Source organism: Rhipicephalus sanguineus, chromosome 8, assembly GCF_013339695.2.
Source record: "Rhipicephalus sanguineus isolate Rsan-2018 chromosome 8, BIME_Rsan_1.4, whole genome shotgun sequence".
In the NCBI taxonomy this organism is placed as follows: Eukaryota; Metazoa; Arthropoda; class Arachnida; order Ixodida; family Ixodidae; genus Rhipicephalus; species Rhipicephalus sanguineus.
Window position 1 is genome coordinate 50,684,575 of NC_051183.1, and position 12,530 is coordinate 50,697,104.

The window sequence follows — 12,530 nt, forward strand, 5'->3', positions numbered from 1 at the left end:
GTGAAGTTGGGAAGTACCTACTATGCCATTATTCGTCATTCTGTGCAGAAGCGAGGTACCAGCTACACATCTGTAAGGCAATATGTGCACTTTCTTGACGCGACGACCGATGACGGTGAAGAAATATGGCTCAGTCCTTTGTAATGGGTTGGAAACTTTCAACGGCCCACCAGTTACGGCCCACCTAATTCGCATTGTGTGACGCCCGGTCGCAATTTCGCTCTCCCACCATGCTATATAGTATACGTTGACGTGAAAGAGAGAGAGAGAGATATAGGGGGGAAAATAACTACTGAGGCCCTGAGCAAATAGATCATGGGCTTATGGGCTTCCTTGGCGACATATACCAATGCACATGCGGGGAACCCACTGCGGTATGTATCATAATATATGTGAGGTAGAGAGAAACAGCCACTATGTCATTTTCATCATTCTACGGAGAGCCGTTGTAACCGCTAAACACATGTAAGGGCATTATGAGCACTTTGCATACGCTGTGGCTGATGACGATGAAGAATTATAGCAGAACCCTTTGAAATGGGTTGGAAGCATTCAACAATTCCCTCGTTGCACAATTCGCATTGTGTGACGCCTGGTTACAGAATCCGCGTTGTGTGAAGTCGGCTTGTTATTTTACTCTTCTATCGCGCTATATTACATATAGTAATATGGTCTCTTCTCGACATAAAGCCTGTATGGGGTCTTTTTGCAAAGCAATTTGAAGCGCCGGCATGGCTCTGATTTAGAACACTAGGATCCTACGCAGAGGCCTGGGTTCGAACCCCGTTCCATCCTGGAAATTTTTTCTCGTTTCCTTTTTTCCTATTTCGCGCGATAGTGATACGGACACCAAGTACGGCGGCGTACAAGTACGGCGGCAAAAACGGCCATTGAAATGATCTCATAAGAGCTTTTGCTGGAAAATTATCTAAGAGCGTTGGGTTGTACAGCGCCGCTCAAACACGAATAAGTAACTGGGACAGTTGCCAGTTCGCGCTCGTCCTGTGTATAGCTGTACCTGTGCATTATTTTCGAGCGTCCTTCGTTGTGTTTGAGCAGCGCAGCAGGCAGCAAGTGTCGAGCTGCTGCCGTTGCTACTTCGTGGTCATCCTGTGTGTGTTCTTTTCGTGAGTAATTTGCGCTTGATTGGTGTGCTTCAAGTATCGAGCTGCTTGGTGCTCTTCTTGTGACTTTGTAATTTGTTGCTATCGCATTCATCGCTTCGCCTTTGCGGCGAATCTGTGACTTTTGTGAATGCCCTTACTACTGCGACGCTCTATACGCCTCGTTGATCGGAATATTTTGTGGGTAAACGAAACGCGCCAGGGACAGCCGCTCGCATGCTCCTCTGCTACCAGATGCGCGCACCTGGCGGTCTCCCATCAGACTCTGAGGAAGGGCATTCGGAGAGGTCGACAGACGAGCCGATGGAGGCGTTCGCCGTACACTCGTGCACAACTGCAACGCTGCAACTAAATTTCGATCGCTCGGTGATTTAGGGGCTCTTTAGGAATTCAAGGCAGCCTGCATACATTTCTTTTCAATAAGGCATATGCATGGAGCTCTGCATTCGTTTCAATAAAGAAAACCACAAAAAGCATCAAAATCACATGATGGATTATAAAGCGCCTTTCAACAATGGGAACACCCTCCCGCGCGTCTCCGGTAAATATTAGGTCGCAGCTGATTTGCTCTTCACACGAGGACTTCGAATGACGTCAAACGGCCCTTCCTTTTGCGCGCGTCTGTTTTCCGCTTTCATATATAAAAGGAAGACCCGTTCAGACTCATTCAGGAGATTCTAAGACTGCCATGGGTAAACCACGGAAATTAATGACACCAGAACAGTGTGAATACAATGCTCGACGAAACGAACAAATTGGTTCGTCGAGCATTTCGTCGAACCACCTCCAATGGCCGCGGAACAGCTTCACTGGAGATGGCCTTTCGCGGGCTGGGATGGCGGCCAATTTTTTATTAAACACAACGCCTTCTCAGCCAATCAGTACCCGCAACACGAATTGTTTTCTGATTAAAATGTCTAACGATGCGCTGTTATGGTAAATATATTTACTTGTCAAATCCGGACACGTTTCTTTCTTTTTTTCCAGACCCAGTTCCACCAGTCGACATTACCGTGGACTCCTACTTGCCCTCTGAAACACTACTTCGGTGGCAGCCTTCAGTGCAAGCATCTGGCATCACAACTGAATACCTAGTATTGATATGTGACACGTTTCATCGTTGTGCTGCAGATGAAAACGTGCGCAGTTGTACGGGAGTCAACACTTCAAAAGCATCGCTGAAGTTTGACAGCGCGGCTGATACAACCTATTGTGTGATGGTATACACCATATTGCATTGCGACATGGTCATCTCGCGAAGCTATCCAGCGGCTAAACAGATCAGGACTCCATTATTAGGTTAGCACAGTTATAATGTTATTCGGGACACTTTATCACAGGGCCTGAGAGATTTCTGGGGCGCTGTGAATTTGACAACACTTAGCGACAGCTAAATACTCACAGCGAGAATGAACCATAGAAGGACTTATCAATTTCGCACACTCTCGCGTCATCCGTGTTACCTCTTGCGTTTCATGTTTGTAAGACTTTATTCGAACGTTAAAATAGCTGGCCGTATGACTGGCCAAATTAGGTAATGGGAAGCAAATAGCGCGTTAGTTGATTAATGCTTCGGGAAGAACGGTTCTTACCTTCACAACGCATCCCAACTAAATCTAGAGGCTTTTATTTAAGTATAAACACACATGCAACAACAAATTATGCAGAACGGTTGTTTATAGTATTTAAACTGTAAAAAGCAATGTTGTAAAACTACAAATTTTAAGAAAGGAGAGATACACCTTGTCTAGTAACACTATTAAGTAACAATAACAATAAAACGTCAAACCTCACGTCAGCCTATTTTGTCATGTGGTAGAAACAGTTCGCGAGAGACGAAATGTTAGAGATAAGGAAAATTCCTTCTTCATCATGATTAGCTTGAACATGATCGTCTACTTTATGCGTTGTTTTCAGCAATGAATAATATACAGAAAGAAGTGAGCAGTAAATTTCATTTCGCATTCAAATACGGCCTACGAAAAACTCAAAAATTGAGGGGATTTAGAAGACACACGTAAGTGCACTGTGTGGCATGAGCATTGCGAATCTACGTTGCAATACCTGTAAACGAAAAATGCGATTATCTCGAATGTATGACAATGTGTGTACATTTTGCTTGACCATTCCTGCCCCATTGTAACGAAAGGCCACGCTTGAGCTTTGAAGATAAGCAGCGCCATTTGAAACACCACGAGTGAAGAACACACAAGCACGGCCATGCGTTTCCTTAGTGGGTTGTTTTTTCACGAATGAGAGTTTTTGTACAAGATGAACTCATACAAACCATTCAAGCCATTGTTCCTGCATACCACAATTTCATATCTTGTTGTTGGAGTGTTTCAAGTACACCATCCCGAAGGCACATTTGTGCTACTGTCAAGACATGTATTAACGCCACGCGCGATTCCCACGGCATACTCAGCAGCAACAATCGAAACTGGGATACATTACTACGAATACTCGTCACATGTTGCAAACAAAAACCTCCTACGCACGACAGAAACAGAGACGTATTTTTGATAAAGTGATGTCATATTTATCTGCTTCTACTCTACCCTTTCACTATTGCAGCCCTCCCTGAAGTACGGAACCTGCATTTGGTTTCCGTTGTGAAACGAGCAGTGACTCTGAAGTGGGATAAACCACAAACGCAGTTTGATTACTACTGCATTGATACTGCTGCTGGCCGAGAATATCAAGATCAAGATACAACGCCACGAATACCTGGCTCCTGCGAAAATTCAACGATTATTCACCCAAATCGAAATCAAGTAACATGCGGAAATTTGCAGGCTTGCGCTAACGTCACCTTTAAAGTGAAAATCTACAGGCAAGGCCTCCCGAACTGTCGTCTTTGGCAACTACCGTCGAGGACGTTTTTATCCCTGGACAAGGTGAAAGACACATTTACATTTCTTTTTGCTTGAAAAATGTACACTGCAATCGGAGATCATAAACGTATTACTATTCGACCCCTGAATCCCAAATCCCTAAAGAGCGAACATTACAGGATAAATTAGTAGGCTGTAATGATCGTTTCAATTTGGATCATTGCCCTCAAACAACGCATATCCTAAATGGTTGAAAAGTTCCAGTTAAATGGTAAAAAGTTCCAGGAAAGCACTAGCAGCGAGGGTCATGTCCTTTGAATATGAGTCAGTGCAGTGTCTGTCTTTGGGCCAGCGAAATAGTAGATTTTTCTCAAGCACGCCACATGTCAGCAAATTTCGGTAATATTTTCGGCATTCTATCACTCTTACAAGCTTGCAGGTTGAACATCAATATTACTTCCATAGAGCACCCAGGTTATTCTAGCAGCGACTAGCCAGTGCTTCCAAGGGAAAAATGCGCTATACAAACATAATTTATCCTATGCCAAAGAAGTATTCTCGCCTGAGCAGCTGCTTTAGATGTTGTCTTTGTAAAACATGTTTTTTTTATAAAAGAGAGCTTTTACTGGTGCATAGATAGACTTTCTATCATGTAAAGCGTTCCAATATCCTTAATTGCGCTTCTTCATATCCACAAGTGAATGAAAGTAAGCGTTACTGGAGTTAAATGCCGACTGGTTTGATGCATGCTCGGGTAAAACAACAAAATTATGCGGGGAATTCGACAGTCCGTTAGTTTTATTTCACTAGTTGGTGCCCAAGAGTGTTTTGATAGCATGCAGAAACTTTGTACCCTCCATTCTCGGTCCTTCATCTCGAGCTGCTCAGGTAGTCTTGGTAGGTGCTGAGCTCTCTGGCTTCATATTTGTCTATGATCGAAGAATCACAGCAAGTTTCTTTCGATAGTATTTGTGCCTGTATCGTACGTAATTTTGGTCACGTTTACGGCAACCACTCTGTAGGTGCCGTAAGGTTATTATTATACCAATGCTAATTTTTTTAGTAATTCGCAACGATAACATTTAGTGAAAGATTTCATAGGTGCATTTGTCACCGGGCGTGGTCTTTCTTTTCCATGTAGAGCTGGACTCACCAAGGAACATCAGTATCGACATCCAAGCAGATGGCTCAACATGCTGCAGTGGGAGCCACCTGCTAAAGTGGAAGGCGTACTTGGAGAGTACATAGTGAAAGTATGCAATTCCTACAGGGCGTGCGTTCCAACTGAACAATGTGCAAACTGCACCGAATATGGCACGTCAGCAACAATGCTTGAAATTAATGACACATCCGCTGCCTACTGCGTGCTGGTGACGGCCACGTCAAAGGTGGTACCGACGTACTTCAAAGTCGGCCTTACGTCAGGAGTTCTAATACCCTCTACAGGTATGAAAAACCTTTATTCTACTATCTTAACGATGGACTATATCTCGCAAAGGCTACAGGAGAATATCGCACCTCGACACTTTGTTGTTCTGACAACCTCGTGGCTTTCTTAAGCTGACACCATTGTTGCCCGCAAAGCATAAAATATTATTTATTGAAAGTCACTTTATAGCCTTTTTTGACGGATGATTTTAATGCCGCCAGATTGGGCTCGTAATCTTGCCGTTCGTGTCTGAACAACTAACGAACTGTGCTATGGTTGAAGTATGCACGTGAAAAAGGTGGGTTGATACATTCGACATTTCTTGAGTTTATTCATTACAGTGGTGAGTTAAAAAAGAAAAAAAACTTAGCATAACTGCCTAAGGGGTGGTGCTGATACGTTTACGTAAAATTGTGTGTATGATCCCGAAAAAGCATAGAAAAATTTGGAAGGAGAAACCAATACAGTCTAATCATTCGTCACAAAATATCGATATATATACGGAAGGCTTCAATTCGTGAGCCATGACAACTTTTGTTGAACTAGTTTGCTTCCTTCTATAAAATTCGCTTACATTTCACTCGATGATCAGCCGCGCTCATCCACCAAGATATGTCCATCCGATGTCGTTCAAAGACGTTGAACACATCTTGCCAAGCTTTCCACATAGCAGAATAATTGTTGTAGTCTTTTATTCAATCAATGAGAGGTGTACATTTACAAATACTAGCAGAAGTTCGCTGGAAGCACCATTAAAATAGTTTAATGATAATTACATTTATTTATGAATGACAATATGCCTGGCACCCATTTTTTCAGAGCATCCAAGAAGTCTTCCTACAAGTGGGTTGCCTGGCGCGGAAGCACCGTTCCAGAAAATGCAGTGCCAGGAGGGGAGGACACGTACGTCTGTCGTGCCATACATGACGGAAAATTCACACCTGGAAAGTGTTCACCCCGCACAGCAGTGTACATTTCCATGGCGGATTCGAGCACGGCTATGATGAATACGAAGTGAGTACGCTTTTTACGGTACTCTTCATATGTACCGTCTCTGGAAAATAAACAAGACCCGGAACATCATGGCGTGTACGCAATTTGAGCGATGGTCTTCGTTTCAGGAACAAAATTTCGCTATGCCATACACAAGCCACTAACGTTCCACATTATGCACACAACAAAAATGGGCATTTGTATTCAGTTGACAAACTGAGTGGCGCGATGTCAGGACAGTGCCGTGAATTCTATCCTATCTTATTTGCTTCTATGAGAATGGAAAATATTGGCATAAACTAGCAACATAATCAATAGGCTGCAGAATTGCCCTAAATGCTCTTATGATCAAAGGCGTTGGCAAATCGTCGAAAAAGAAAAATTCTTGGAAAGCTTGGGTAGTCCACTATAACACCACTACTGGCGTTCATCATTTTCCATGGACACATCTTTTCTGTATATTGACAAGTAGCCACTGTAGTTTAAATGAACCTTAAGCAACGGAAAATTTTGGCATCTGTGGACATAATGAAAACATGTGCTGCATCAGGTCATGTGTGATGAGCTATTTGAGCTCATTCGCAAACAGCGCGTAACAATAATTGTTGGGGTTCGACTTCCCGAAACCACGATATTATTATGAGAGACGCCGTAGTGGAGGGCTTCGGAAATTTTGACCACAGGGACTTTAAACGTGGTACCTAAATCTAAGGACGCGGGCCTCAAGCTTCTCGCCTACAAAAATACGGCCGCAGCCTACGCAGCGCAATAACGAGACTTAGCCACACAGAAAGAAAAATAACAAGCGCCGCAATGTGCTGTTAAGAGAGTGCCAAAAATCCATTGAAAGGTCCGGACAGATCCGGTTTTATAAGTGTACTGGCGGCTTTATGACAGTACTCCTATTTATGGCTGTGCCTTTACTTAGATAATAGCTTATATAGTATAGATTATAGCTTAGTTGTAATTATTGTTCAAGACTAACGTTAGATCCAGTATTGAATACGCCTGCACAGTTTGGGACCTTCCAGCTAACCGAGACATTGATAAATTGGAAAGGATCCAGCGTTTACCTACTCGTTTGTATCGGGGCTTTACAACAGAGAAATTGGGGCGGCAGCCTGAAAGAAAGATTAGACTGGGATTGCTTACGTAAACCGTCAACGTAAACTGCGACTGACATTCTTCATGTCATCTATCACCGTGATATTAGAATTGATAAGACAAAATATTTACTTTCACCGCACTATGTCACAGACCACGTAGACCATACGTTCAATGTACGAGAAATCGCATGCAAGACTGGCGTATTTCAAAGTGCTTTTCCCACAAACCTCCGAGATTAGAACCGATTGCCTTCAAACATTGGCTCTATCGTGTCGAATGATTCCTTTTGCTGTCTGTTAAATAACCGTGCTTTTATTTCTACTTTTCTCATTGTTTATGTAAGCCATATGTTAAATGCATTCTTTATTTGTATGTGTTACTGATTGTGATTAATTGGTAATCTTGATAATTTGTTTGGCGGCATTGTATTCTATGTTTATTCTTTTTGTGAACCCTCTCCACTGTAATGCCAGTTGGTGCTGTGGGTAACGAATAAATAAATTCTGATACAAGAGCCAAACTACACGTGAACTTGTTGAGGCCCACGACTTCTAAATTGTCGCAAGCATATAGGTGCTTTGGTGACATTTCCAAGATACTGTATTATCACTCCTAGGATTATGATGAATGATGTCACGCGTGTGTGTTGGTATTGCGGCGTCCAATGTGGGCATAATTTTTTCCGCGCATGCACAGTAGGGACGTGTGCTTTGTAAAGCTCACTTGAGCTAGTTGGTACGAGGTTATAATCGAAATGCGCCGATCAAAGGCACGAAAGACTAACAAAAAGTAGCGGATAAGTATGTGCGCAAGTATGCCCTGTTCTCTTTGTTGGTTTGTGTGCCTTTCGCTCAGATTCACTGCATTACAGTGTGATTTGTACATATTTGTCTCTTCTGATTGTAGCTTAGTTGTAAGCGTTTGTTCACGTCATTCCCTTCTGTCCTAGCCCGTCTCGTTTCATTTTCCGCTGTTTATTGCGGTTGATTTTTACCATCTAACCCACTAACCATCTTCAGCGATTTTCAAGCGTTTTGCTATATTTAAGAAAACGGGGTTTTCTACGTTGTTTGATCATCCGAATTCTTGCTTTCTTGGCAAATAACGCACCAGTGTACGTCATAGCATAACGAACCACCGAAACAGTTTTCCTACGAAGTCGCTCTATGCATTTCATGATTATTTGGTACTGTTACAAAGTTATAAAAGTTTCACTAACAAAATAAGATTTAATGTTCTTACGTTGGGAGAGAGAGAGATAATAAGGTTGAAAAAAGGCAGGGAGGTTAACCAGGGCTGAGCCCGGTAGGCTACCCTGCACTGGGAAGAGGGGGAAGGAGAGAGGAGAGAAAAGTCACTCTTTCAGCCGACGTAACGGCAGTTCTGCCCTTGACATCACAGGTGCATGGTGAGTCGTCCCGTCGCTGAAACTAGAGCAGCGCATTCGTTGCTTTATGCAACTTGTATACGCGTCCCATGCGACCAAAACCTTGTTGACGGTGAAGCCATGGTGGTGCTGCTAGTGTCTGATGCAAGACTTCTGAACGCTCGCGAGAACTGGAGTGATGGTGTCCAGCAGTTGCAACACGCTTCGAGCTACCGGTGTCTGCATCTTGCTCAGCAGGACACGAGTATACTCACTAGGGCGTTGACCATGCCGTATTTATTAAAAGATATTGTGCCCGAAAGGATGACCTATTTGGAGGTATTTGCAGTCTCTCAGCTGTACATAACATTATACATGGATCAAGAGAATCTGAAAATGCGTGACATATTGGCCTTTTTGAGAAGAGTTTCACTCGACTGCAAGACGACTGTACATAAATGATGTCCCACTGTCCCTATAGAGGTCAATGGCATGTTGTACGCGGACGACATTGCTTTCATTTTATAGGACGCTCCCTAACCGCACTACAAAATGACGTGATTACCGATCTGTCGAACATTTCGGAATGATTTACCAAAAATTAGCTCACAATTAACCATGCTAAAACAAAATGCGTAGTGTTTCACTTTCGCAAGCAGCACAATGATACTGCATTCTTAACCGATCATTAAGCAACGCTCCCTTCAAAACTTGCGGAGGGCGAAATGTTGAGAAGGGAGTTCAGCTCCACTAACGTGAAACCTGTGGACAGGCGAAGCATGCTGCATGCGCCGATGTTTCCCACAGCAAAATCGCTGCTAATGGGCAATGAGAGACAAAAGAAAGACTAGACACAGAGATCGGCAGTCCGCTTTTAGTTAACGTGCACGCTATAAATTTTTATTGTTGAACTACGCACAAGAGAAATCTCCCAGCGGCACTACATTGCAGGTCAAGATCAAGTGCCTATATATACGGGATGGCCGGCGAAGGGCTGTGAAGCGTGAGCAGTCGTTTTTTTTAGCGAGTTTCGCTGCACCTCGAAACTCGCTAGCAGACCTGCCTGTGTCGGCATTGTCTTTCGCGGGCGAGGGCGCGTTCTCATTCCTTGCGAGCTGATAGTTCAGCGTTCATCGCGGAAAGAGCGTTTCCATAGTCAACGCGCTGTTCGCTCTCTCTCGGCACACGGCGAGCGTTGAGGTGGTGGCGCCCTCTCTTGCGCTCCAGCAAATAGACAGTCCCGACAGCAGACGATAATGCACCATGCACGCCGATATGCCGAGACCCTAAGGTGATTCGCCCCTGAAAGTCCCTTTGTAATACTTAGGCCCTATTTGATGAGAATACAGAGACATAAGCAAATACAGAATGTGCGCGGAAATACATCCGATAGCTGTTATATTCTAATAAAGCACGCCGATATTTTCCACAAGCTATGCATCGTTCACTTCATTGTGTCACTATCACATAAGGTACTGCCCGGAATCATGGCGTTTGATGTATATTATATTTACATAAAAAGTCTTGAACGTCACCAAAACCTATACTGAGAACCATAAGCCAAGGTGAACAAGTATGTAATAATTTTCATTCGAAACTCATTCTTTAATATATAATAATATCTGGGGTTTAACGTCCCAAAACCACAATATTATTAGAGACGCCGTAGTGGAGGGCTCCGGAAATTTTGACCACCTGGGGTTCTTTAACGTGCACCTAAATCTAAGTACATGGGCCTCAAACATTTTCGCCTTCATCGAAAATGCAGCCGCCGCGGCCGGGATTCGATCCCGCGACCTTCGGGTCAGCAGTCGAGCGCCATAACCACTAGACCACCGTGGCGGGGCGAAACTCATTCTTTGAATTACGTTGTTGTGTGACTACAAAATTACCGGTTCAAGTAATAATGTAACAAATAGAAACTCAAATGTGCGTGTTGATCTTTTTTTTTTGCCATTCCCATGCGCAATACACGACATGCTTCAGACGCGAACTTCAATCTGCCCAATTGCCCCGCTGATCCCCCTTGAATTAAATATGCCTAGCTTGCAAGCCACTTTTTCTATAAATACGAGAAATGTCAGGCTGTGTGTATGTCGTTACAAATTCTTAGCATTGATGTTAGTTGTCTTCTTTTTTTTGGTTACCTGCGTATTGCAAGCTATAAGTTGAAAGTTGATAAACACCTATGTATTACAAAAGCAAGCGCATCCTTTTATATTTTCGCATTTACACGTTCCTTATTGTTTTTTTCCTCTCAGCTTACCTGCACATTCTTTGTTGCTTGTATTTCTACTAACCAACTTAGGCTATCGGTTCAAATAATCCTTGTATACGCAAATTTGTTCTTGAACATAAACCTCTCTTGATAGATTGATAATTGATTGACGTACGTAATCGGATATTCATTTTCTTTCACTCTTTTTCACGTGTTCGTTTTCATTCGACACACGCTCATGCAGTACACAGTAGTGGGGCTTGCCATTTACTATGGCGCATACTCACCCGAGGAGTTTTCCACGACGGAGTACAATATACCGATAGCTTGACAGCTTAACTATAAAGAAACTGAAAAGAGCGTATGCATGTTCGTGAAAAGAGCGCGTGTCGGCTCACGATGATGACAGTTTGTACGAAGGAGTACAAGGTACTGACTGCCTAAACGGCTTGTCTGTTAAAAATTAATATTCAGTAAACGATAGGAAGCAGCGGGCATCATAGAAGAGTGTATTTTTATTCCCTAGTACCTGCCTCAGCATTGCAATATACTCTAGACATGAGTGTTTCTTTATTGTTTTTTCAGTGTTCCACTACATCGCTCCCGACTTTTTCAGGCACTTGTCATAGAGGATACTCCGGCTGGATCGGGAGCTGTTTCCAGCTGCTAACTCCCTAGAAGATTTATATGCACATCGTCACACCTACAACGCCTGACTCGCCACCTCGACAGTAACAATCGCAAAGACGGGCTGAACTCTAGAAAACTCTCCCCGAGCACTTCCCGCCCTGCACGCTGCTACCTAACAACGCGACTAGACTGGTTAGGAAGCAGTAATCGCTAAGATCGTCAACTCCTGGACGCTGGTTGGAAACGTGTCAATAAACGTGAGCTTTAAAATGTCCCTAACGCCTTCGAGAGAAAGCATATACGCTTGTTGCCCTTAATTTTTTTCTAAACTATACAGCGCGACGAAACTGCTTGAGCGAAATTACTTTAAGGTTGGGAAGGTAACGCCAATAAAATTGTGTCATATTTTGTAACCATTCGTCCTATCATTCCTGAACTCGGGTCATGCGTTTTATGTTCACATTTATAAACGAATGTGTCAATTGCTTGACTATTTCATGTTGTGTATTTGCTGTCAAAAAGTGCAGCAAAAGGACTGCTCTCTGCAAGTAAGGCCATCCTGACCAACATGATTCAGCTACGTCGAATTCCCCATGTAAAGCATAAAATGCTTCCCCAAGCATGAAATGCGTTTAGCTCCCGTTGTCAGCCGCCTTCAAGTGATCTTGAGCGAAGTGGCAGAGCCGTTATCCGGGCACTTCAAACGAGGCGTGTGATATTCACAACGAATACTTATGGTTACGTGAACTAGACATCACCTCAATCAGCCCAAAAGTAAAAAAAAAACGCGTTGAACCCTCCCTTATAGAAATCGGTATAACACGAAAGT